This window comes from Chroicocephalus ridibundus, chromosome 1 (assembly GCF_963924245.1).
Source record: "Chroicocephalus ridibundus chromosome 1, bChrRid1.1, whole genome shotgun sequence".
Taxonomy (NCBI): Eukaryota; Metazoa; Chordata; class Aves; order Charadriiformes; family Laridae; genus Chroicocephalus; species Chroicocephalus ridibundus.
This window is the reverse complement of record NC_086284.1, coordinates 70,980,473-71,008,280: the sequence shown is the minus strand read 5'-3', so window position 1 is coordinate 71,008,280 and position 27,808 is coordinate 70,980,473. Positions and strand designations below refer to the sequence as shown.

The window sequence follows — 27,808 nt, the reverse complement described above, 5'->3', positions numbered from 1 at the left end:
GACCATGCATGGACCCAAATGATCCCCAGCATGCCAGCTGGGTGCTCCTGCTTGCGATGGTGGGCGAGGGTGGCCCAGCCATTCCACCCCTGTGCGTGCATTTTTCCACTGGAATCAAAGCGAGGGCTGATGAGGAGAAAAGGATGGACAAACGAACTGCCTTCGCATACTGCAACCTCCTTGTGCCAATTACAGGAAGACCTTTTCAGGGTGACCACGTCACTCATTCCTCTGGCCTCACTGCCTTCCTTGTCTGCATCTATACCCATAGCTTGTGTTGGCCCAAACACAGCAGAGAATGGTCCACGCTGCTCAACTGTGAGTGCGGCCCCTGGCCTGGCTGAGCCAAAGCCTCCATTGCTCTCCCAAGGGGTCTCTGGCATAGCCCAAGGGCTGGCCTGCTCAGAGGACTGCTTCGAAGAGGAGGGTGGATGTGTCTGTCTCTTTTTGCCTGGTAAGACAGTACAACTGTATGGACACCAGCTGTGCCATGCTAGTTGACATGACAGTAAATCAAATCTACCAATTTTCACAATTTTCGACAAGGATGTCCTTAGAAAACCCATTCCTGAGATTTCTATGGTTTGATTGATGTTGTCTGTTCCTCTATCTCATGCACCATTTGTTCCTCAGGGTCAGGAAAAAGCCTTTTTGGCCTTCTCTAGTTCCTCTTTCTTGAATCCTTTGCTGCTTACAGTTCTGTGGTCCCTTGGTCTTCAGACCTGGTGGAGTGTGGATGTAAGACCCTTGAAGCAGACAGCTTTGCTGGTTGCTTTTCAATTGTGTGCTGAAGTGCCAACATCTGCAGACAGTGTCTTCCTCACTTCTGTCTGCTAAAGATCTTCTTAAGGAGCACAATATGTCTTCTTACTGTGCACATCATATACTCTGTTTGTGTAATCAAACCGAGTATCCATATAATTATACCCTCTGCTTAGCCACCAGTATTCCACAGCAACCAATAATTGTATCCTAAGACACTAGTTGCGCTAATAAAACCATATCCTCCTTAGGTTATGAATCTGCAAGTTATTGAAATGTAAAATTTAAGTAAGATGGCTTTATCACCATGGCTTTATTTAAGGTTGTGGTCTACAAAGAAATGGGAATATTATTACCATGAAGCTCAGAAATGTTTCTGCAGCCAGTCTTGGAGACCTCAAAATAAAACTCTTACTGCATTTGATGAGATGGAGGGCGAAACAATTTACAAATGAATGACCTTGGTATCAGTTTTGATAAGTAGTTACAATTGTCTTTTATAATAGGTTATTTATAATGATTGAATATTTTCCCATTGGTTGCCTAACTAACAAACTTACATAAGCACCTTCCACTATTAGGAAAAGCTCTGTTCTTTTTCTTATTTTAAATAGTCCATGTAAAATGAGCGACACCAGTGTCCTAGCTGTCTGATTGTCATCGTTACCACAGTCACACCGATGTTTTTTGGAAGTAGTTCAGTAAAGATAATTAGGAATACAAGTCTAACTCATAGCATCAGATCAGGAAAGTACCAATCTCACGCAAAATGTCTTCTTTCCATTCAAGTTTTCTACAAAGGACTGTTAATGTTTCCATTGCAATCTCCAATTTTTCAGACACCAAAAGGTGCATTGGATTGAAACTTTTTTAGGCAATGTTGGCTGCAAAGACTGTTGCCATTACAAATTTTCAAATAGGTTTGTGTCATTTTCTCCCTGCAGATGAGAATGGATGGTTTAGAAAATAATCACTGTTCAGACTCTCCTCCTAAATCTCTATGCTCTTTCATAACCCTTCATTCCCGAATAAACTCTTTCACACCCTTTTGTTTTGAGAGTCAACACCATTTCTGCAGACTATTGCTCTCTGTTACAGCCCCATCAAGCGAGGAAAAATTCCTAACAAAATATTTCCGCTTCCTACACAGATTCTTGTTTCTGCCAGAAGTGCTTCCCGTTCATCTGACATGCTCCTTCTGTGCTCTGGGTCCCACTTTGGTCCCACTTTGCACCTGGAAGCAGACTTTCAAGCGTTCCTACAGCACCAGAATAGCCTTGGTTCACCACACGAATCTCCAGAGAACGCCCCAGAATGCATCGATATACAGGAAAACCAATACAAGACGTAAAAATAACCAAGGAGAAAGATGAGAAGTAAGCACAACCCCGTTCTTACTACAGAGAGTCTACACTACTAAAACACCCTGGTTCATAACAGTAGAAAGGAGAGTTTGCAGGTAGGACTTGTGGTAACACCGTGTTCTCAATCAACAAAATGCTTTGTGTAATTGGGGCAAAAAAACTGTAGTGGCATCCATCTCACCTCATTTTAACTGACAAAACGTTAGCTGACCCAAACAAGCCATCCATGATCCCACTCTAGTGGGTGGAGAAAGAGAGGCATTTGGGAGGGGTGATTCGTTACACACCTATTGAGTGAAATGAACTTCCCTATAGATGCGTTTTTCTCTCCACATTGCATCTAGAGGAAATCCAGCTGTCTAGTTCAGACAGACACCTGACCTTGGGTAGCTAAAATGGGGCAGATACGTCCTGTCAGAATTCACACACCTGAATTCAGACGCTATATTCCCCCCTGCTTAATTGAGCAGAGCTGGGCACAACGTCCCACGTGTTGGCTGGAGGATTTTTAAGGCAAATGAAAGGAAGAGAGGGGAAGGTCTCTCTCCAAGACTTAGTTCTTGGATCTCTGGGTCACTGTGGCCCTGAGATGGGTCTCACAGCCTCTGCCAATCCTTGCTGCACTTCAGCACTTGAGTCTGCCCTCAGATCTGGCCCTTACTCTCCTTTCTGAATTAGGAAAAAGTGCTACTTTTCTCCCCTAAAAGGATGTTGAGAGAAGAAATACTCAACGATATGAAATACGGGCCGTATGAGTACATAACACACAATGTGTTTGACCTGTCCTCATGTGAATTCCTGAGCTGGGGCTTACACCCAGAAGTTGAAAGCTACCACAAATAGAGTTTATTCTGATAGCTTCCTCTGTTTTATTGTTCTGTATCAGGAATGCCATGCTATATACGGTGTTAGCACGCCTTTCTTGCATTATAAGTGGTGTCCTAACCCCTTGAGAGTCCTGTTGCCTTCTGCACCCAACACTGGAGGCTGTGGGGCATGTTGCAGTCAATGGCCTTCCTGCATAGGAAATTAAGATTCTCAGCATCTAAAAAATGGGATAAATAATAGAATAATGGGCTTCTGTGTGCTGGCGTCTCTGGACTGCAGGTATTCCTGTTTTCGTATGGTAATCTCTAGGCATACAGGGCTTTGCTGCAGACTACCAAAAAGGAGCACTAGTCAATGTTACCTACTTCCCTCCAGCATGCAAATTTCTAGTGAGACTTTGGTGGAAATCTGTGAAGTGTGACAGGGAATATGCTGAGCTGAAAGCCCACTGGCTTTGTGTATGAAGCGTGTGAAATAATTTCTGTCCTCACGTCTATGCCCATTCTACTCCCAAGACAATGTGGTTTGAAAATGTACTTATTTTCCTTTTTTTTAAGGAGAGTTTTCCTCTCATTCATTGTGATATGGAAGTTCCACAGAGACAGCAGGAAAAAAATATTATAAAAGAGAACCTGTACAACTGGCTTCACACAAAATGTTACTGAAAATATAAAGTGAAATTGGGGGAAAATATTTTTTCTTCTAGCTCCTTCAGTTTCATTACTTCTTGGTGGCACGTGTAACGGTAGCCAGTAAATCAACCTGCTGCAGAAATACTTGGGGTTTTATGAAGTTGATGGATCCCTTTAAAATGTGTATGGTAGTGCTCCTTCCATGTTTGTGTCAGAGCGAGCTGAGCAAAACCAGGCAGAATTGCTCCAACTGCTTTCAGAAAAACTGTGTAATATGACCTACGCTTCTCAAAGCTAATCAGTGTTAGATGATGAACAGTGTTGAAACAGCCTGAGATTTATCAGCATGAAACTGTACTCGCCGTGATATAACGCCAAAGATAAAATATTGCAGCCGGTAATAATTCATCTCACTGAAAAACAACAGTGTCAGAGTGCCTGTGCTCCGGTTAGACAATACACAGCTGCAAAAAAGGAAAACTGGTAAGGAAAAATGTGAAAATGTGCTTTGGTGGTGCAAATCTGCACAAGTTTGTCACTATCAAAATTAAAAGGAAAAGAAGGAGATCTGGGTTTTACTAAAATCAGTGGATGTTTCTGAGAAAACTCCCATTGATTTCAGTGGGGCCCGGATTTCACCCCCAAGCCAGTCTTTGCATTCCTTTCCTTCCCTGATTTTCTTCCTTGTAAAATGGCCTTTTACATTTTCTGTATTAAAGAAGTGTTTGAATGAGTCTGCCCCCTCCCAGCCTCTTGCCAGCTGCAATCAAAGGTCTGCCTTGTTCTGATGGCTTGCTGTTTGGAAGGGAAAAAGTAAAGTTATTCATCCATTAATCATATTTTCAAATGCTAGGTAAGAATAAAGTATTATTGTTGGAAAGGCTGCCTTTAGAATGGGCTCACTTTGGGAACAGGCTTTGGGTCTTTTTGTTTTATTTCACTTTTAAACTAAAATCCAGTGAAAAATCACTGCATTAGTATGTATGTTCCTGCATTTTTTCAAGCTAAAGATCTTTGGCCAACATATATTTTTAAAAAAACCAAACTAATGTTTTGCTGCATGTGATTGGAATGCTGCTTCTGCTTCTTGTTTTTAAGAGGGAATACTGTCAATACACCAGTGGCGATACTTTAATGCTAAGTGCCCAACGAGAACGATTTTGTTATTTTTTACTGTTTTATCTTGAGGCTTGGATGACAGACAAAGAATTTGAGGACATGAGAAAATTTCTAGTATGGGAGAAGTGAGACTACTCTATAAAAACATAATAGTTTTGAACATGATTTCTTTATTGCACAGCTCACTGCAGAGGCACATCAGTTTAGATTAATAGCAAGATCTCGGAAAAATCAGACCAAGTTGGAGCAGCGCGTCCAGCTAAAGCAGCTGCCAGCTCCCGCTGGTGGCCTGTTAAGGGTCAATGCTGCACGCTCCGGTGGGACGCACTACCTTTGGGCTCCAGCCACCTTACAAAACTCATCTTGCCAGTGCTGGGGAGCAGAACATCAGAGCTCTGTGCAGATGTGAACAGGGCAGACCACGGTCTAGCGGTGAACCATTACTACTGGAGAACAGAGAGACGTGCAGAGACACCAGCTGCAGTTAAGCCTTCCAAGGCATCCGTGCAGGGATACTAAGCCTGGAGATAAGATATGCGTGTGTGCAGACGGTTTGGTATTTTACATTCCTATTTTCTTCCACTTACGTTATGTGCTGGTCTTCACATAAAAGGTGGAGGAAGCCTGTTCCTTAGCGCACTGTCTCAACGCCATCTGCACTGACAGTTGTGGGCTCCTGCCAGCTTAAGCCTGGGGAGCTCAGCTGGATGAGACATGTTAACTGAGGACATCCACCACAGGAGTGGGTCCCCATCCCAGGTGAGGTTGAACATGTCAGGGCACCAGCCAAGCCTGCGTCTGTGCTCATATATTGAGCAGAACTACAGGATGCCCCCAGGTGCTGAGACTCAGTCAACCGCCCTGGTTGGTTGTACAGATGCTGGCTAGGGCTTTCCCGCCTGGGCATGGCTTGGGAGCAAATCCTGTCCCTAGGACATGTTTTGGATGTGGCCACTTGGTTTCAGAGGCCAGGAGTGTATAATGGCCCAGGCATAGCCCCCCCGGGCCACATCTCCTGCTAATTGCTGAGTGTATTGCATGCATTGCCATGATAAAGCTGGAGACACCACCCTGGGACCAGACCCAACTTCTCCACGTCCACCAGCCCGATCAGCACCTGAAGTAAACAACCACCTCTCAGGTAAGGTCAGTGGATCTCCAGCAGCTTTGGAGCAACTGAGGACCTACCCTTTTGCCTTTGAAATCCTCACTTAGGGACTGAGCCCAGTCCCAACCACTTTGAAGTGGGATGACCATTCCTACAAGCCTTGGGTTTGGTCAGGTCTAAGGAGTCCTGCTCCCCAGGGGTTCCAGGGACCCAGGATCCTGCCAAAGCCCATGGAGCAATGCTTGCTCAGCATTTTGAAAAGAAGTCTTCTTTCATTTAATTTCCTAAATAATGGAATAGTAAACAAACTCTGGTGCAAAATGTGATATCTTTTGTTCTCAGGCTATAAGGACATTAATATTCCTTACCTTTGTGTCATACTTTGTGATCCTCGGATTCAAAAGCCTTTCGTTATATTTATATTAAAAATGCATGTGTAAATGCATCCAAACAAATGTACACATATGCACAAACAATCTTATTTTTCCAAATAGGTCTTCTTTTATTGGATTCATTTGAAAATTAACGCTCTCATGAGACGAGGTTAAAAGTAATTTAATGTAACAATAGCCTGATAATTGGCATTTGGCAGTTATTGCTTATGCTATTTTACAGGCTGGTTCTGACGAATTCCTGCTTTGACACCCAGTTATGTTTCAGTGCTTTGCTTTCTTTTCCCTTTCCCCACAGCTGCTGTAATCCATAACAAGTAATTGTTTAAACATTAAATCAGCAAGCATCGCTTGTAATTTGCCTTTCTTTCTTTCATGGCCATTAGGAAATGGTCTGAAAGAGAAGAAAAAAAGTAAAATGTTCCTTCTGTCCTCTTTTTTTTTTCACTATCTATTCATTTTCCAAATATTCATCATAAAGAAGAAAATGCTGATAGAGGGGAAAAAACCCACAACCTAATCAAAATCTTTCTGCCTGAAGTCATTCAGTTTGCTATTCAAACCAGGAAAGTGTCTATAGTTAGACATGGTTGTGTTCCTTGAGAACACGAAAACATGACAGCGTATTATTAGCGCAGAAACTAAAGAGCAGCTGTTAGTTAGCACCTGGTTCCCAACGGCAGCCTGGAAATACAAAGAGAGGCGCTCTGCATGTGCCCTGGCAGCAAGAAGGGAACAAACATGTTAAAATCCGCTCTTCCCCTGAGAAACAAGCACTCCCTTCAGGATGTCTGCACAGAGCCCTGAGAAATTGCCGGAGCCCTTTGCAAAGGGAAGGTGAAAAGGAGAAAAGGGCCCAAAAGGACAGTGAAAACCAAAATAAGTCACGGTCTTACCTTGCTGCAGCTCGGTGCTGCCTCTGCTTGTGAGTCTGCGAACGAGAGAGGACGGGGACAGACTCGCTGCTTTATTGGATTGCCCGAACTGTGTGTTTAGTAATTAGACAGCTAGGCATTCGTGCTTCAGATGAGCTATAAATATAATATCGCCAAAGTACCAGCCATCGTCAGGAGATAAGGACCGCAGCACCTCTGTGCCACCAGCCTTTTAAGGCATCATAGCTAGAGCGGCACGATGGAAAGGGGTGCCACGCTCCCGAGCAGCCCCGGCCCTTCGCTCTGCTCCGTTTGGCAGTGCCTGGTCTTAAAACACACTCGCCTGCTGCAGGGAGGTCCTGCGGGGGACCCCAAGGAGCCGGCGTTGTTTCAGGGTGTGACATTTTGGCCGAGCTAGAAGCAAGTCGAGTTTCTCAATCAGATTATCTGTCAGGGCTCCGGGACTGACAGAAACACCCCAGGGAATGCCGACTGCTCTGTGGATGTAACACACTCCTTCGTCTGTCTGTCTGTCTGTCTGTCTGTCTGTCCGTCCATCCCAGGGGTGCAGCCTTGTTGCAGGGGAGTCTGTGCCTCGTGCCCTGCCTTGTTTTACCCCTGCACCGCCTCGTGTGGGGGGGAGGTAGTGCCAGTGCTACCGTTTCACAGCAAAAAAGACAGAGACTAGCCTGAGGTCATGAAATAAATCCATGTGGGCTGTCAGGCCATAGGTCAGGAGCAAGCTTTCTGCTCAGGGCTCCCTTCCCGCTGCCTCGCAGGTTTGATGCTGGGTGAGGAGGACACTCATACATAGAAGGGGTGAGAGATTAGAGGTGAAAAGAACCTCTTCCAGCAGCTCCCGTGGGCAGCGTCTTGCTGGCTCCAGAGGAAAACCTGTCCGAGTAAGGTTCAGTGCAGAGGTGGGGTCACAACCTCCCTACCTCCTTGCCAATGCTGCGTCCAGCCCTGCATTTCAGTGTACTTCTGCAGAGAAAGTTGCAGCAGAGATGTGGCCCCTGATATGAAGTTGGAACTATTTTAAGGTGGGTGTTTTTCAAGGGGAGAAAAGGAAAACTTCTCTTTAAGACAGGGAGGTGAAGAAATAGCATCGGGTAGCCTCCATGAGAGGCAGACTTCTCTCCTTTACACAGCAGCATACTTCTCTGAAGAAGTACTGTGCTGTTGCACGGAGATCGCCTGTTGTTTCTTCTTCCTGGCTGAAGCAGGAGAATTTGCTGAGGGATTCAATTTCTTTGCTGGATTTATTACTTCCACAGTCGTGGAGAAACCCCCCATTCCCTTCATCTCCCTCTTCTTTCTCTTCTCTTTGGAGTGCTGGTCAAGGAGTAGTCTTTAGGAGATAGTGTCACCTCCCAGCTTGTCTCTGGGTAGTCCGTTTGGATAGCAAGCATGGGTCAAGCTGTGGAGACTGGATACTAACACAAATCATGTGCCAGGCTTTCTGACATGACAAACCGATTTATGGTTTGACATGGAGCCCAGTCAGGTTTTATGGTTTTAACTCCAATCCAATGAGAAGTTAGCATCTGAAGGGTTCATCCTAACACAAAGAAAGCTCATAACAGCATGTCCTCAGTCCCTGCCAAGCAACAGGATTTGAAAGCCAGAGTCAAGTCTCTTAGAACAAATGGCTTTCACACATCTTTCCTTTGTCCGTGCAGAAATGCCCAACTTCCAAGTGCTGTGCAGGAGGAACATGGCCTGGAGACTTAGATTAGGGAGATAAAAGAAATGTCCCGCAGATTCCTGATGAAAATATTTTTCATCCTAAAGTTAGAGGCCTTTTACCACATGTTCCTTCAGCTACCATGTAAACAGCCCTTTCTCATTTCCCAGAACAATAAACAGTTATGAAAACCTGTATAAGCAGCAAAAATGTGGTAGTTAGGACATATATTTGGACAGCTCTGGAAAGCCTCAACCTTTTCATGTTAGCCAATGTTTTTGTTTGCATGACTCAAAGGTCCTGGTGATGTTGTAGAAACAACCTGGATAAAAGATGGCCATCCCCACCCTCACTCCAGGCTATACTGGGTGCCGATAACATGTTTAATCCCCAGGTGTCAGCCTGATTATGGAGCACGTTTGGATCGGGTGTAAACATCGAGCAACTGGGAACCAGCTTGGGGTAAACGTGGCCTCCCGACACACTTCATCTAACTACTTGAGAAGGTGGATTACAGATCGGTTAAAACAAACATTACTGCTTTTCTCTCTGAAAAAAGCAAATGTAAGGCTAGCTGCCCCACACTACCTCTTTAACTAAACTGTCCTGCTCTCGTTTTGGGTATTGCTTTACTCTTTGATGAGGCTCACTGGGGAAAGGATGCCTTCTTGAAAAAGGACGCCGTCAGAAGGCTACAGCATCCCTGACAAGTCAAGCTGCTGGGCCTGATCCTGACCTCCCTGCAGCAGGTACGATCTGAGCTGCTCCCCTGAGACAGGCAGGGAAAAGTCCTCGTGCTCAGGGTAGCAGCACTTCTGAGATACAGAAGGGTGGCAGGCTAATGATGGAGGAGAGGTACTCCTGTGGATGTTGTCTGGGAGCAGAGACATGTCCAGGCTTCTCAGCTTTATAGTGGCATTGGAATTTAGCCCTTTAAAAAGTGGGTCAGGGGCTGAAGCTCTGTGGCTCAAAGCAGCAGTGGCATGGTGGGGCCCTTTCCCATGTCCATGGGTCTGCAGCACCAGAGCCAGCCCTGCTGTTCCCATGACTAAGGCACAGAGAGGAAGCAAAGCAAGAATTTCAGCCAATTCTCTACTCCAAGCTGATGGGAGGCGCGTGTGCTAGAAGAGTTGTGTTAGAGTCATAGAATCATTTAGGTTGGAAAAGGTCTTTAAGATCATTGAGTCCAACCGTGCTTTTGAAAAGCAAAGGAAATGCTGCAAGCTTTAAAGCACAGCCCCCTGTGGAAACCATACCAAGGTCCTGGTACCCATTTGTTACACTGAGGTTAGAAGTTTTACCATTGATCCCCCACAATCAGGATTCTCCCCACTGTTGTCTGCAAGTCACAGAAGATGCCAGGGTGTGGGCATCCAAGAAGGTTAGCTTTAACAAACAAAATCTCACCAGCTTGCAACGGTACTGCCTTTTCTAAAGGAAGAGCTCTACCGACAGATATTCACGGGAATCTGACCTTGCTGTCCTGACATTTGTGTTCACGGTAGGTAGCATAGGGATTAAAACAGCGTTATGATATTGTTGAGCCTTTAATCTAATTTGGGGGATTTAGAGGCAGGTTCTGTACATATGATATTAACTGTCAGAGACTTAGCAGCAGAGCCAGGGGGTAAGAGGGAGCCTGTGGAGATTTTGCCAGTAGTCAATATTTTGCAAACACTTTACACTCAGGCCCTCGCGGTGAAGAAGATGGGATTAGCATTTGCCGCTATGAACCCAGGATTCGGCAGTGCCAGCAAGCCATCAGCCTGCCGGCTTCTTCTCACCCTTCACAGCCATAGATCACACCAGTACGTCCCAAATTAGACATTTGCACATAAAACCCCAAACCTATCTACCCGACACTCGGAGGAAGAGCATGCACAAACGCTGACCCCCATTCAAAGCCAGGGGCCCACAGCCTTTTGCCAGGAGGCACAGGAGCAGTGCACATCTTAAGGCCTTCCCACGCCTGTGAAAATGCTTGTGGAAGGCAGTGTTTGGGCTGCATCTGCGGTGGCCTTAGGGACACCAGTGACATTCAGGTCCCTGGGGATGAAGCACCTGGAGGACCCCAACCCCAGCTCCCTCCTGGTGGGCAGCTGTCCTCGCTGCCACCACCGTGCCCAGGCTCTGGAGCGCCAATGAGGTGGAGGCTGCTTCATATGAAGCAGCAAAGCGTGCGTGATTTCCAAGGGCTTCATTTCTGCTCGTCTTCCCCTCCTGCCCTGTGTTTTGAGCCGAGGTTCCAAGAAGATGTCATCGCTGCAAAGCTAGGTGCAGGCTTGAGGGCAGGCTGAAACGCTCGGAGCTCTGTGACCTCTCTGTTTTCCACAGGCGCTGTCATCAGCAGTTCACCTCACCTACTTTTTGCCATCGAAAGCTGGCATCTAGTGTAAGCCGGTTATCGGCGTGCTTTCTTTAGTGAGTGGTGGTGCCTATCTCCCGCTGCGGACTGCAGGGGGAGAGGAGATGACTCACCCCAGACAGCCAACTTCTGCTGACTGAAGTTATGGGAAATGTGCCTCACTCAGCTGAGATGCCCTTGCTGTGTGTAGCGTGCAGCAAAAATGCCTGTCTTGGGCCAGATATAGGTTAGCTTAGTCCATTTTCTTGCCCCCAGAGATGGCCAGTAGTTCATATATTCCCCGGAACAATTTCCTGAATTCCCACAGGTTTTGGTTTGGGGACTCTCTGAGACAGAAGCGAACTATATTTAATGACCTTGACGGATTTCTTTTTTTCTTTTCTTTCGGTGAACTTCTCCAGCTATTTCTGCAGCCACACGGTCAGGGTGTTTGGTCCCCCCCACCCTCATGCCCAGTCTCTGCAGCTTGCACCCCCCAAGGCCTGGGGGCTGGCAGAGACTCAGAGCAGAGGCAGGAGCTCTCTTTCCCTCCAGCACAAACAATACCACATTCGGGAAAATGGTGCAGATGAGCCTTAGTTTGAAAATTCAGATACCCAAGTCTCCCACACCTCTAAACCCAAACTTTGCATGGACAACCTAGGGAGCTTTCCCCTTTCTCCCCCTCTCCATCCCCTGCCCCACTCACACTGAGAGAGACCTTATATCTGAGGGTTCACTTTGCAAATCTAGTGACACAGCACTGGCAAATGTCCTGAGTAAAGAGAGGACCAGGTGGTGCCTCTTTAGTCACAGGGAGCTCTGGATTTATTTTCAGAGTGCAAACAAGGTTGGAAAAGTGGAATCATTTCTTCTTCACTCCACCATTTATCTGCCCAGCAAATGTTACAGCTCACAAAAGGACACTGCTCTTTGCAGCTGTTTCATGGTCCCACCTCTGCCCTTTCCCATTTTGGCTGAAATACTCGTTCGCTCCACTGTAGCTGCTGTTTTTGGACAATGCTAAGACTTCTTCTGTCCAAAACTAAACCTACCCTCATAATCCAACAAACTAAGTCCTGATAAAGCTAAGCAGGCTTCACTTAACAACAGGCTGAGATATAACTGTTTGTGGGTTGCAATGACAAAGGGATCCAAGTGATTACCTGAGCTCAAAGCAGATGGGAGAAGCAATCCCAGTAACACTGAATTTCGGTGCCCCATTAGCACATTTGCCTGCCTGCTTGAATTAATGTCCTTACCACACTGTACTTAACTCTGCCAGTGAGTATGAGTGCACTGCAAAAGAAGCTTTCAGGACTCCTTTTAGGAGAAAGGTATTTTTTCAGGAGATAACTGTTATCTGAGAGAGGTACAGTGCTGTGAATCCAGCAGCGAGAGTCAGGAATTGCCACTAGCGAAATTAAGCAAGTGAGAGCGCAGTCTGCTTTGCCCCCCTGCAAGTACAAGGGTGCTTGGATGGATAAGGAATTTCAGCCGAAGCAGTTTTATTTTGGCATGCATAAGATGACTAAAGCAGAGTTTTGTAATAGAAGCTGTAGATTGCCTTAAGCATAGGTATAATCACCAGCCCACCCATAATAAGTAATAATAATCCCAGCTCTGGCATTAATTCATTGTGTGACCTTGGACATGACACTCATATCCACGTTATCAAACCTGGCAAGCGCATGCAAGTCCCACTGAAGGACAGAGGAGCTGCAAGTGCCAAGCACTTAAAAAAAATCAAATTGAACTCCCTGGGGCTCAGGTTTCCTACTGGCAGGGGAAACTATGAAAGAGATCAGAGCTGAGAACAGGATCTGAAAAATACGCTGAGATCACAAAAAAACCCCAACCCTTAGAGGACTAAGAATCTCCCAGACCTCCATTAGAAGGATCCTTCTGGCAGGACCACCTATCCCAGCAAAAAGCCCCAAGACTGGCTGTGATAGCACTTCCCCTACATCTTCTGCCTCAGGGTCTTTGCTGGGTGGGGGGCACATAGTCTCAAACAGGGGTGCTCTGGCACCCCAAAATCATCCTGTCTGCATGCACTACATCGCAATCAATAGGACATATTAAGTAGGACTTCAGTTGTAAAACTAGTATGACATTATACTACCTTCAAAAGCACTTCCTAAACCAGTGCAGAAATAGAAACTAGGATAATGCAGCTGGCAGTGGTGATAAATCTAAAATCTTCCACAAAATGTTCGAGCCTTGCAATGTCTCTGCTCAGCGTGGAGTAGGGCAATGTCCCCCCGTTTGGCATTGCCTTGGTGTAAGCTTCGTGGCTCAGGTCATCCTGCTGAAGGCCATCGTGTGCAATTTGAAACAAACTCAGCAATATTGAAAAGTTATGTTGGTACAGAGCAGCTGTTGTTGTTACGGTGTATATCCTTCCCCTGGAGACATAATGAACAGCGTAACTGGTAACTCAATCTTTGCTAGCGGTTTGTTGTGTTGCTGATAGAAGTGCAGCCCAGGGCTACTATATACCTTTTAGGCCATTTAGCACAATGTGAAAAATTTCACTGGGAGCCTAGATTAACATGGATCCAAGTGCCAAAGTTAATGTCAAACCCGACACTTACTGTTTCCCCTTACCCAGGCCACATGCATGACTAAAGTGATCCTCAAATGCTTGTTTCCCGTCTTTGTTCAGTCACTGATTTGCCTCTATTCTCATCCATAACATGAAAAGATATAATATAATAACAAAATATATATTAATATACTAATACTTTATCTGTTTCAGACACCTTTTGTGAGAACTCACAGTGATTTTGCTGGTGGCTGAAAAAATCTGTATGTACTTTAAAACTGGCACCCTAATTTTATGGCCAATTTCGACAGAGAGCATGATATTTACCAGGAGAACAGCTCTTTATAGTACCTCAGTTAAACAACACAGCTACTTCTATCATCATCGGAGCTGCCCAGATTTTTCAAAAACGATTCAAAGACAAATAGTGAGTTCTATGGCCATGCATTAGTTTAAGTCTTGACAGACATGTTTAGCCATTAAGTTGTCAGAGCGCAGCAAGCAAAACCAAAGCACGCTGAACAAGGAAGCGACAGGTCTTTGCTACGTGTGTCAGCTGAGACTATCTAAATTGTTAGTTACACACTGATCAAAATACACAAAGAAATCTGATGTTCAGGTTGTTGGGGAAAAAATACAGCACCTTTTTCATGCTTTAAAAAGATACACTTACATACAATATAACTGAAGGATAGTGAAATTAGAGTCTTTATCATGCAAAATCTGCATCCTGACTATAAATTTGCTGATCTTTTTCTAATGGCCACCTGTATGCCTTATAAAACCGTCATCCAATGTAACACTAGACCACCTTAGCACTGCCATAATTTTCTTTCCATTTTTTCCCCATGTTCCATCATCTCTTCTCCTCTCAGCTGCTAGGGTTGGCACGCCACATCTCTCCCCTGCTTCCTTTCTGTCCCGGGCACCTGCAGTGTCAGCAGCATGGTCTGACAACCTCCTCTCTCTCCTCAAACCACGAAACCCACAAACTAATCCTCTCAATCTCCGCCTCCTTAGCATCCTTGCCACCACTTCTTTCCCCTCAAGGATGAGCAGGTGCTTCCTCAAAACACCTGCAGTTTTCCCCCTTCACCTCATTCCCCATATCTCCCTGTTTAACTTCAGCTCCCTGCGGCACATGAGTCCTCTTCGTTTGCAGTTGACAAATGTTCTTGCGTTATTCTGCATTCATCAAGCCCCGCACAAGCGTGCGCGTCTGGCACCGTTTTGGCAGGGCACGCCAAACCAAGAGGAGAGCTGAAGCCATCTGTTGCAGCTGTTGTTTTACGGCTCCACGGTGATGCTGGAGCGCGCCCCCACCTCGCAAGCAGGAGTCTGGCGGAAAGCAGTTCAAATCGATAAATCACCCAGACACGCAAGGTATGCCCAGCACAGGCGATAAGGGCAGCTGCCAAGCGTAGCCCAAGCATCTCTTGGAAAACACTTCTGTAAACAAATCTGACATTTGATTTTTGGGCACAAGCATTAAATATTCTGGAGAATGCGCTGCCAAGATAGAGACGAGAGGTTCACACCTCTCTTTGATCTGTGATTGCACTAAGCTTGGCTCCTGCGCAGCAGACAGCAGTGCTTCTTTCTAACTTTTAGGAAGAATGTGCTCCTTTGCAAGAGCGTATTGAGAAGAAGGCATTTTTCCGAGTCCCTGCATGAGCCAGGGGCATCACTCATGGCTTGTAATTGAGCTTGGGCCTGAAGAGGTTCAATAGCTGCCAAAGCTAAAGCAGTATAAAAAGAAAGGCTTCTTGGCATTGAAGAGTCTAGAACAAAGGGAGACGAAAGAGAAGTTGTTATCTCTGCCTTGCACGCTGAAATGCTTTTAGTGCATTCAACCATGTGCATCATCACAACAAATCCTAAAATGACACCAGATCCCTGTGGGATCTGTGGCGCCTCTTGCTCTGATCCTGCTTTGGTCCTGATCTATCCTTGTGTCCAGGAAGGGCTCCAGAGACAACCTTACCTTCTGGAGATCAAATTTTTAGAAAAACAAATATTGAATTGTATAGAAACACGGTAATTTCATTAACAGAATCTAATAGGTTGAGGGAGGTTATATCTTAAAGAAAAAGAAAAACCTGAGTGCTGCAGAGGAGGTGTGAATCTCTATCTACTCTACAGCTGGGTACCACAACTGCCTGCTCCTTTGAAGAGCTGCAGGATGTCTCCAGGATGGCTTGTGCAGAGCCATGGAAGAGCATTGGTAGGAGCTCATCTGGGCGCTGGACCAGCTCAGCTGCTCTTTTCATTCCCCTGGTTTATGGCATCCAGACCTGACCTGGCAAGATTAATGACTGAAAGCTAAGCTCTGCAAGGGGCCCCCCTAAAGCCTTTGCCATGGGGCCTCCCACTGCCCCAGACCTGGCAGGAGAAAACCCTCATTCCCCAACCTCTGCTGCAGCTTCACTCCCAGGAGGAGCTACTCTGCACTCATAGCCATCTGCCACCAAATGTGATGTAAAAACACTTCCCTGTGTATAAAAGAGTTACACCACCTCCATTATACATGCTGCAGGGCACTGTGGCTCAGGGGAGGAGGAAGGTGTGGTAAGGGAGGGCCAGGAGATCCCAGACACACAGCTCCCAGTGTCTCCTTTCTGGGACAGCTGTGTTAAAGGACTGAATAGAGAAGCCTTTCAAATGAGTGACCTGTTGCTGCGATGACAGAAAATGATTGGCATCATCTCTCAGTGTGACTGTGAATAACAGCATTGCTGCTCCTTTTCAAACACGGTATTGTGCTAGCAGCTCAATTTGCTCTGCTTTTTCTTGCTAGCTCGGTAGATTTGAATGCCAGAATCTCATCAAGGACAACACTCCTGCATAACAGTGGCTAGCCAGCAGTGCTTGTGCAAAGCAAAACAACCTGTAGGTCAAAATCACTCTCCACAGGAGTGAGATCAGGTCAGTGCCAAACAACCCAAGGTCATTCCTCCTGGCGTTAATGTGGCAGTGGCAGGTATGCCTACAGTCCTTACAAAAGAAGAAAAAACTTTTGCCATCACTAGGAAGTTTGGAAACTTTGCAAGTGAGGATGGGCACTAGCATCACATATGAAATCTAAACACCGGGACTGCTTGATGCAAAACATGGGCTAGTGAGGATCCTGGATTTGGGAGAACAGATGGAAAATAAAACTGTGTTAATAGAATATGGAATATGATAAATGACTTTCGTGTTTAATGTTTTCCAAAAATCTCTCATCCACTACATCCATATCTTCAAAGAAGGAGAATGCCCTCATGGGGTATTGCAGGGGTGTTGTTCATGCCAAGCATGTTCATGTAATTGTCAGCCTGAAATAATTTGGTTACCATTAATTCTTGTCTCGATGCAGCCAAGATCTAATTAACTACCTACATTATCACTGTTTTCATGTTTATATCTACTATGATTGTTAGCTTATGCATGTATATGAGCTGGTGTTTTGAGTGTATAAAGAATTAATGCAAGGAGACTTGAATCCTTTGCCTTCGAGGAGCTTTCCTTGACATGCACAGCATGGTAAGGTAAGGACCAGGATGGTGATATTTTTTCCCGGTCAAGACAGAAGATCCCACCTATCCAGCAGGCACCAACACTTCTCAGGTCAGGTGATGGCATGAATGGGAGAGGTGTGAGGGGATCTGAAACATACCAGGGAAGAAAAGAGATGTGCAAGAACATACATACCCCTGAATCAACATCCCTTCAATAAAATACATGCTCTGGACTGGGTCTTGCTTAAAGACAAGTTTCTAGCTGAAAGGTATGTAAGCATGCTGAAAGCGTTTTAGCTGGATAAAACAGAGAACGGAGTTAGAGTAATCTGTCTGCAGCTGTAAGTTTTCTTTTATTTCTGCACAGCTGCCTCTAAATAAGGAGATTGTGCTGCTGATCTTTGGATTCCTGAATAAATTCATTCCTTACTTTATCTTCAAGCCTGTCTGGTGGTAGGAGTGATTTAAGGATAACTGGCAAACGACTGTCATTCCATTCCCAAAGAAGCGACTGTTCAGTAAAGAGGGGTGTTGGACTGTGCCCCTACAAAAGATACAAAGCCAGAGGTAGCCAGATGTTTCTCTCTGACTTGCATAGGACATTTTGAAAGTTGATAATGAGGCTTGGAAATGAAGTTTTCTTGGGACAGCATCTGTCTCTGGAAAGCTAGGAGAGTGCCTCAACATGGAATCTCCAGCAAGTTCATGGTGCTAGTGGTGGCTGAATCTGGTGAACTTTGGGATATAGGTGAAGCTGCTGCAGCTCCATGCTCAGGGGTCCAGCCTGTAGCAAGGCTGAGCATGTATTCCTGATAGGCAAACACACACACATGCCCATCACTGATCATCTGGATCAGGACAAAGAGGAATCAGTGCCCTTATCAACACAGCCAGCTCTCACACAAACATGAACAACACAGACAGCCCGATCCTGTTCCCCCTCTCTGAGGGATCAGGATTGAAATCCGCCACTGGGATATACACATAATGTGTGGTCAGAGACACTGTCCTCTAGTTGGCACCTACCTCCTGGTCTCCTCCAGCTTCTGGCACTTGGGCCTATGAGCCACAGATATTTGTGGTCCCCCTCTGGGTGCTGGTAGTCTCTAATCCTAATAGTCTGTTTTGAAGCTTGGTAGCACTCACACAACATGACTCAGGACAGAGAATGCACCCTCACAGAAGCCAGTTAGAAATCGGATATAGTGATAATATAGGATAGATGGTGGCGATGAAGAGCAGGACTCAGTCAGTCAAGTGTATGCTCCACTGGGTCTTCTAATCTCCTTTTCCCCTCCATTGTCTCATGTTTGTTATCCCCCAGTTCACCTTGATGCCTCCATTTTTCCAACTCTGGTCCTTCCTGTAAGCATGCCTTACTGAGACCCACACGTTCCCACAGTCCCCTGAAAACCTCCCATAAGAATTTAATACAATCCTCAAATTCTCCTTCCTGTGCATCCTGCATCCTCTTAGGCAGTATCTCCCTTTCCTGTGTGTGGCCGTCTGACCCATTTGGCTGTCCCGTCATGGGGGGTTTCATGCTGGTAATGGTCTAATCCTTCTCCACTGATGGTCATAGGGAGTTGCCAATTCAGTAGGCCCTATTTTCACTGCTCAGGTCACTAGGCTGCCTCCATTTGCCATTGATCCTTGCTAGTCTTACTGCGTGCTATGGTTGCCCTTTAGTCACATAACTTAACACATAGAAACCTAACGTTGCTCTTTGGGTGGCTGGTAAAAGTAGAGGATGAGCAGAGCTTCCCATAGGAAGCCATGGTCTCTTGGCAAGCCTGGCTGCATGGAAGACGTCTAAACCACTTAAAAATTCTTCTTTAGCACAGAGGAATAGCTGGATCTGCAATTCTCCCTGCATGCATGAGACAAAATTTCCAGAAGTGATCTTGATGGCTTCCATCTTGGAGCATCCAACTTGAAATCCGTGAAAGGAGCATGATTTCTAGAGGATTCAGGTGCTAATGAAATTCAGTCCTCTGAAAGCTTCATCTTCACCCAGAACAGAGTGTATCCCCTTCTCTGAAAGCACAAGTGCCATGTTTACCCTCAGCATCTCTGCCTCAGGTATTCCTGGAACTAAAATAACCCCAGTTGTCGTAATTTAATTAAGCTATCGGTTTGAAATGGCTGAGTGTTGTATTGAGATTATGTGGAAAATATGAGCCCAGATAATTGTGTTAGCTAGGAGTAACAAAACAGCTGGCAGTGTAAGACTAGAAAGGCCAATGTTCAGTGTGATCCAAGCTGACAAATCCTGAGATTATGGCATTAGGCTCCTCCTGTTGAGGACTGCTGAAGAACTGAGACTGTAAATGTTTATTTTAAAATGGGCATCCAAGGGCGTGTTCCGGATCATTTGTTACTCCTTAGTGTGATTGTGTGTATTCCCTTAATATCTGCTATTGATATTAGCCCAGCCAGCGCTTGATACTGCTTGAGCAAAGCCATTTGTAAGAGGGAGAGCGCAAGAGCTGGACTTACTGTTGGCAGCATCTAGATCACGGAGATGATTAGAGACTAACCACAGCTCAGGAGGCTTTGGCCCCTTTTATTTATACTCAGGTGGCTTTTTTCTTTACTGACATTATGTTTATTGGCACATCGCTCAGACTGAAGAGCTCTCCCGTGAGAAAGAGGAGAGCTGTAAGGGAGCATCGCAGCAGCTGCACAACGCTCTCCGCCTGTGAAAAAGCCACCAGGTTTCTCAATCCCCTGTATCCCGGGTCGGGGGGCTGCTCTGTGTGGTTTCCTCTGGGGCTTGCACTTTGCTTTAGCAGCAGAGAAACCTGTGACAGGGCTGCAGTGATAGCCTTCTGCTCTGTCCTCCTCGCCACTTCAGCCCTACTGAGGGATCTCCCCATCCTCAACCTCTCCTGGCGACTCCTGCCCAGGCAGGTGGGTGGTGCAGGAGGTCTGATGTTTGGAGGGACACAGCTGGAGGTGGCCATTAGTGGGGAGAAAGCAGCGCTGTTATGCTGGTTTATCCCTTATCGACATACTTTGGATAACAGACCATAATGCTTGGTGGGTTTATTGACACACATTAAAAAGAGCCTGTGCCAAGAGATTGGGAGTTATGGCAGCTAATTAGTAGAAAAGCCATTAAAAGGCATTTTATCTTAAAAGTAGCAAGGTGTGAAAACTGTTTTTGTTTGTAAGGCTGATCGGTTGCACCATGTCAGTTCCAAGGCCAGATGGTAAAGCGGAGCTGCTTAAGGTAATCATGAAAAAGTAAAAACCTTGATTTTCCAACTGCTCTGAAGACGTTATTTTTAGGGTGTGTGTTTCTGTTAAATATATCTACGTGCTCCTGAACCAAAAGGTTGTGAAAGGAAACAAATGTGAGACTTTTGTTTCACATCAGCAGCCTGGCTGATAGGGCTTTCACACCGGGAGCCCGCTCTCCAGGATCTCTCAAAAATGGAAAAGCGAAGCTTAGTTCAGCCAGAACACAAACCAGAGCATTAAGACTGACTTTGGACCAGGCCCAAACTAAACAAGAGCATGGCTCACGTTAGCCCAAATCAAACCTGTCTTTTCTGGAGCTTGTTCACCAGCCCCTGGGACAGTCACAAGGGCTGCGATGGGTTTGTAAACTCTGCTGTTGAATCCATGGGCTCAGGGGTCACCCCGTTACCTGGTGCTGCTGCAGCGGCCGCTGGTCACCTTCTGCCCCACACAGCAGCATCTGCCCAGCACAGCTGTGGGGAGAGGACATCTGAACGTGGCTCTGCAACCTCATCCTGCCCTGGTGTCCCCCCTTTCCCCGTCCCTTTGGGAGTCCCAGCTGCCAGATGGGTCGTGGACCATGTTTCCCTGCAGGAGCTCCTGACGCTCTGTTTCAGCTGCCTGCCGGGCCTTGCAGCCAAAGGCCCTGCGGGCTGTTCTCTTTAGAAACTACAAAACCAAGAAGAATGTAACATTACAAATAATCCTGGCATTAGATTGAGTTGCTGTAGGGAAGAAAAACCCAACCAAACAACAAAAAAACCCCAACAAAACCCCAAACCCCACAATATCCTACTTCTCTCTGCCTGAACTATCTTCCTGGATCTTTCCAGGGAAAAAAGTCCATTTATCTTTTCCCCCTTCCAGGCTGCGGGGTGGCTTTAAGGCATGATCCAAACTCTACTGTAGTCAATGGGAAGTTTTCAAGGTCTCTGAATCAGGCCCCAAATGCAGGGTGGTAGAAAGTGTGAGCATCCTGCCTTACGCTCAGGGTGAAAACACACATGTCCTACAGGTGTCACACGTTAGTGCTCTGTAAGCGGTCCTCTCCCTTTCCCTGTTTCTCCAGCACACGAACAGGTCTCTGGTGATATGGTAGTTGAACCTCTTAGAAAGGACAGGCCTGGCTCCCTTCTAGCAATGGAGTTGCCATTAACAATTGATCTGCACGCCACAGGAGAGGTCCTTCTCCTGGTCCTTGACACTTTTGTGTCCAATGACACTTTTACCTGGTAACACTGTAGGTCTCCGGAAGACGCACCGTCTGCTTCAGGTTGGGCTGAAGAACTCTCCACGATTTCTGCGAATAGTCACCAAACTATCCATTTGGCTCAGGACATTTGTGTTTTAATGGTCAGCCTTTAAATTATGCTCTCTGATATGAAAACAACCTTAGATCGAAAATTTTCAGAGTCAGCCTAATAGACGAGACATTGGCTGGTGCCACAGACAGATAAACTTGTAGACTTGAGAGCCTACTGGTGTGAGCTCTTGTACCAAAGCTATTAAAGAGGCCAGATGAGAATTTTGCCATACAAATAGTCCCACAGGCAGACAGGCAGAAGGGTAGAGGCTGAGATGGTGAGAACTGCTTTAAACCCTCTGATTCTGTCGAACTACTATGAGTTAGACCAGCTCTGCTTCCCAGAGCTTACTTTGCGAACAACTGAGGTGAAGGCTAAAGACTTACCAGTGACTTTATAAGCTCTGTTTGGTACAGTTTGTGCACCCAGCTTGGGACATTAGCCAAAGCCTCTCACCAGGCTCTTTCACAAAGGCTCTGAATCTTGTAGCAAAACCCACACTCTCCCTTCCTCACTTAGCACCATTTTCTAATGAAAATTAATATCACGTAGCTGTAAGGAAAATTCCACGTCAAGCCACTACTTGTTATAGTAGCTTGATTTTTCCAGAAGCGATGCCTCAGGCAAGTTTCAAAATTTAAATTTCCGATACTGCTCACATTTCCCCAAACTTTTTTTTCTAAGCTGTTACAGCTTCCTGAGAAATTTGGGGTCTCTGTGGCTTCCTCCAGCTTCCCTTCTCCTGACCGTGGGAGTCACTGAATACCACAGAGCCACAGAAGAGCAGGGCTGAATCCTCTGCCCCTGGGCACGATCAGCTGCAGACATGTCGTTTCCGACACAATGTTAGCTCATTCTTAAACACCAATAGCACCTGTGCGATATTCAGCAGCCTTCCTGAAGTGCTTCAGCCTTTTTTACTCGTGCCTGACTCCAGCCTTTAGATCAACCCATCAATAAAAACTCCTGAATTCTCCCGTGGTCAGTGGAGGCCCTGGAGGCTGCTGACCAGAGGTGGTTCAGGTGGTGGTACAAGTGTCTTGGGCAGCTGAGGTTAGGCAATGTGAATACCCAGCTATGTGCATTTCTGTAGTGTACCAGACCGATTTGGAATTAAACTCTTCTAAGGATTTTCTCCCAATCCCCATGGTGTGGTAAAGGCCGAAGGGGTGAAGCACATCTGCCAGCTGTGCCGTGGGTGCTCAGAGAGGGTGACCAGTGGTGGCACCACAGGTGGAGACATGCAAAGATAAGTAAGAAGAGTTGTTTTTTTTTTTTGAAAGCTGTTTGTCAAAATTCCTGTTCTTGGTAACAGTTATTATGAAAGCTGCCCATACACACATACTGCAGCACACAAGAAAGTGAGAGTCTCATCTAGGGCTCGTCCTCAGTCACCTTACATCTTCCCTTCCCTGCTATCAGACTCGGGGCTGCATCGTATGGCAGAATGATTGTCCTTTTCTCGTTACAGTGCTAATGCTGACCATTTCAGACAAAGTAGCCGTGACTTCTTGGTGGATGGGTTAACTACAGCTGCATCATTGTGGCAGAGGTGAAAAAAAATAAAAACTCCTAGGCAATGATTTTGCAAACTGCTTGCTGGGGTACCACGTTTTTCCAACAAGTTGGCAGCATTGTAGAGGACCACACTGAGCTAAATATTTCATAATGTGAAATAATTTTCAGAATAAAACATTTTGTCAGCCTGTAGGTGTACCCAGACAAGTGAGCTATCTGTGGAAACGGTGTCAATCCCTTGGGAAATGGCCTCTATCTCCATAGTGCCATGGCACAAAAAGCCTCTGCCCTAAGTGGTGTCTCTGGCTTTGTTTAGGATCATTTCTGTGTACTCAGGGAAAGGCTCTTGGTTTGCATTGCCTGAGGGGGTTTATTTTTTTCAATTATGATTTCACTACTCAGGCTGTACATGTTTTCATAGCCTACACAGACTTTGCAGTGGATCTTAAAAATATGCAGAGCTGTTTTTTTGTTTTTTTCTTTTTTTTTCTTTAACATGCAGCCACTTTCAGGGATCACACAGCACAGTAAACAAGCAGGTAAGGCTGTGGGGCGGTGAGACTGCCCTGTGCACCCCATTCTGCATTGATTAATTACTGTTATTATTATTGTTGATGTTGTTTTTACTATTATTATCAATACTTTTAACAATGGCAATAAATATAGTAGCTGTTTCAGGTTAGCTTCTATCAGCATCTCCCTTCTTAGGTCCCTGCAGCAAGGTCCCTGCTGCAAAAGATTATTCTGAACCGCTTCTTCCATTACGCTCACAACAGACACTTTCCAGATACTCTAGCTCATCAGACACTCCTTGGAAATGTCAGATATGTCTTTTCTGAAGAGCTCCTGTTTTTAACAATATATTAGTATTTCAAGCAAATACTTGGCAAGTCTTCAGATTTTGCCAGCGGGTCCTAGCATCTTCAGGAAAAAAAAGGAGATTTATGGGCAGTGCTGGTGGGTGGAAGGGTGGACATTAGGCGTGCAAAAAGCATACCTTGTGGTTTTAGTGACGCATGAATTATAATCACAGATGGTAGTGGGGTGCATTCCAGTCGCTGTGACAAAGATAAAAGGCAAGGCGAAGATTTGCGATACTAATTATTTATGGGAGCCTGATGTTCAACTATGCAACGCTGCCGTGGGTAGATTGCCTTTCAGAAAAGTGCCGTGACATTAGCTGCCCCCAAAAACCTCCACTCAGTTATTTTTGCATGGATGAATAGTGACATGGCAGAAGTACTGCAGGTGTGACCGGAGTGCAGGGCATCTGGGGGCTGCTCCCCATGTGCCCCATGTAAGTCATGTTTTACTGCAGAGCCTCCACGGAGCAGGGATGCATGTGGCTGCCTAAGAAAGAGGGTCTCGGCCATCGTCCTCCACCCAGGGCGAAACTCCAGATGGGTACAATTCCTCTCCTTCCTGCCCTTGCTTTTGGCCTTTCTCTCCTCCCTCGCCCTTCACTTCAGACTACAGTCTGGCCAGTTTTAATGTGTCATCTGCCAGGCACCTTTTAGCTTACTGTTATCAGATGACTTAGACAACTATTGCCTTGCCCTGGTCTTGGCTGCTCATTCTTACCCACAAACTACTTCCCGGGCTAGGATGAAATAAAGTGGCTTTTTAAAAAAAATTTTCTAGTTTTTTTTGTTTGTTTGTTTGTTTGTTTGTTTTTTCCATCCAGATTGGTTGCTTGGTCTGGCATGACAGCAGCAGCAGAGCTGTGGGAACAGGGAGAGACAGGGCTGCCACATGTGGAAAGCATTGCCCTGGTCAGCAACATGATGGGCTGAGGGCACCCCTTCGCCCACCCCTCTCTGCTGACCGAGCGTAAAAGCAGTGTTGTACCTAAGTATGTCAAACACGTAGGGAGGCTCTGGCTTCAGCTTGAGATACCAGACACAAAAGTGGATTTTGCATGGCATAGGTTTAGTTGTGCAATGCAGTCGGTTTATTTCCTGCGATGTAAAGTCAAAGGCACATATATACAGAAGGCAGGGTACCAGCTGAAGGCACGTGGATGCTACAGCTTAAATACCTACATCGGAGTGAGCCTCCTTAGGCACACGTTCAGCCTGTGGAGCCCAGAGCACCGTTCAGCTCACCCAAAAGTACGAGGACATCCTCATTTGTTTAAACATCCTCACTTTTTTAAACATCCTCACTTGTTTAAACAGCGAGCACTGCTAAAACAAAACAAGACAAAACCCCAGCTATTAACTGTACAGACTAGTTCAGAAAAAGAGCTGCTCCAAGTCAACCTCCAGTCGGAAATCAGCCCTTGCTGTTGTCCCGAGTTAGCAAAGATTGTCTTCAGAGCTGGATTCGGAGAGGGAGAAGGGCAGGAGGGCCCTCCTGTGATCCACGAATACCTTTTGTCAATTTTTTCCCTTTTGCCACTGAGTGCTTTTCACACAGCTGTAGCAGCTGCAGCAGCACAGCACCAAAGGAACTACTACACTACCTCCTAAAATGACGATAATCCATGCACAGGCTGGGCTGGGCTGACACAGGCTTACAGAAGAAAGTTTTAAAGCGGAGCGTGCTAGTGGATGGCAGGTTATTTGCATGTCAGAAACCACTCCTGGTGGAAACAAGCAGCCATAAACACCAACTGTTTACAAGCCTGCTTTCATGCTCAAAGAAACCTGATGCTCAGCCATGTGGAGGAGTCATTTCTTTCCTCTCCGTAGCAGAAAGTTCACTGAAATGGAAAGCAGCTCTTACAGCTGAGTGCTCCAACTGGAATTATTAAGTATTTTTTAATAGCTGGCAAAATGATGTATTCACTTTATCTGTTATCATGTAAATACTTTGTACTAAATGCACTAAACCAGCTTTTGCAAGATTAGATTGGATTAGACACATACTGTGAAAATTACTCTTAATGAAAATGTTTAGGTCTGAAAGAGGATTTAAATATTATTTTCTATCACTTTAGGGCCTTTGTATAAAGAAGAATCTGGTCCTTTATGTTTAAGTGGTTTAAAGCATCCGTCTTAAACTGCATTACTCAGGAACTTCCATGTTGCCATTAATAGCCCACTCTAAATTTGAAGTACAGAGGAAAAATAGTAATCAAAACCCAAATTTCCAGGCATTTTCCAATTCAAACCTATCTCACTTCTCTATATTAAAAGATGTGATTTATACACTAAGTTAACAGACTCTAAAATAAGACACTAACAGCAGAGGTTATAAAGCATATAGTTTACCTGAGCTGCCTCGAGGAGTCCTTCTATATCACACTCTTGCCTGGGCTGAGCCTTTAAGGCTGAGTTAATCAGGATTTAACAGGAAAACACTGCCACAAGCTTACCAGACCGGCAGGCACATCTCCCTGCAAGGACGCCCTCCTTCTCCATCTGCGTCACTGCTGTCCCTGCGGACGGTGGTGGCCTCCTTTCCCACATAGGGCTCAACCGGCCCCAGCCAGGTGCCCTGTGACTCGCCTGTGGTTTCTCCTTCTGCAAGGGTGGCCAGGCCCCATCTCTGGGGCAGGAGAAGGCCCTGCCTTTGGGGAAGGCATCTCACGAAGCCAGGTCTGGATGGAAGCCAGGTGCATCGCTTTGATGATTCAAAGTGATGATTTGATGATTCAATGCTGCGCACTGAGCAAACACTGAGCAAGCGAGCTGCAAGTGGGCGTTCCCTGGGTGTGACCCGAGGTATCACCCAGGTGCACCACAACGAGAGTGTACTTCCTGGGCTGGAGAAGGGGGCGGTCAAGCGGCCAAGCAGGGTGTGACACACCAGTCCAATCACAGCGGTCTGCACAGCAGTTTGTGCAGGACAGAGCTGAAAGACTGCTAACCCGGCTAGGTAGTGATGGTAACTACTCGCAAGATGACTGTGGCGTCCATGAGCTCCACAACCACCAGGTCTGATGCCGCCTCTCAGACGGAGCTCTTGTGGGAACATGCTACCACACAGACATCGGGCTGTAGGGTATGCCCTGCTCTTACGCCAGTGTCGGATGGCAATGATGGGCATACCTGTAGGAGATGTGCTCAGGTAGAGGATCTTCTCCGAGTAGTCATGGAGCTCAGGGAGGAGGTAAGTAGGTTGAGGAGCATCAGGGAATGCGAGAGGGAGATAGATTCCTGGAGCAGAATCCTGCATCCCATGACAGAAACCCAGCAGGCAGATAGAACCCCTGCAACAGAGAGCTCCATATCCTCTCTCACCTCAACTGAAGGCGGTAACCTGGAGGACAGGGGGCAATGGCAGGAAGTTCCTGCGCGGCGCAACAGGCGCTGCACTCGAGACTGCCCGATGACTACCCCATCTTCCCAGGTGCCATTACTTAACAGGTACAGTGCTCTACAGAGGAACCTGGATGATGACGAGCACAATACTTCTCCTATTTCTCCTACCCTGGAGCCGTCAGCAAGGTCTAGTCAGACCTCCCCCTGCATCAAAACCTCTGCGGTAAAGAAGAAAAGAAGGGTCCTTGTCATAGGTGACTCATTACTGAAGGGAACAGAAGGCCCAATATGCAGGCCGGACCCGGTACATAGGGAGGTCTGCTGCCTCCCTGGGGCCCGGGTCAAGGACGTGAAGAGGATGCTTCCTTCCCTG

General features: G+C 46.2%; 1 protein-coding gene across 2 annotated transcripts in view; it reads right to left on the bottom strand.

Annotated features, from left to right (window-relative positions):
• The window catches only part of FHL2 (four and a half LIM domains 2), a 62,866-nt gene extending 36,311 nt beyond the window's left edge, over positions 1-26,555 (bottom strand). Inside the window, exon 1 of one of the 2 annotated variants that reach the window (XM_063338866.1) lies at positions 26,443-26,555. The gene's annotated coding sequence lies outside the window, so the exon portion shown is untranslated. Of the gene's footprint in view, positions 1-7,101; positions 7,352-26,442 lie in introns of those variants that run through there. The other variant, XM_063338850.1, reaches the window with a different exon arrangement.
• Between the last annotated feature and the right edge of the window lie 1,253 nt (positions 26,556-27,808).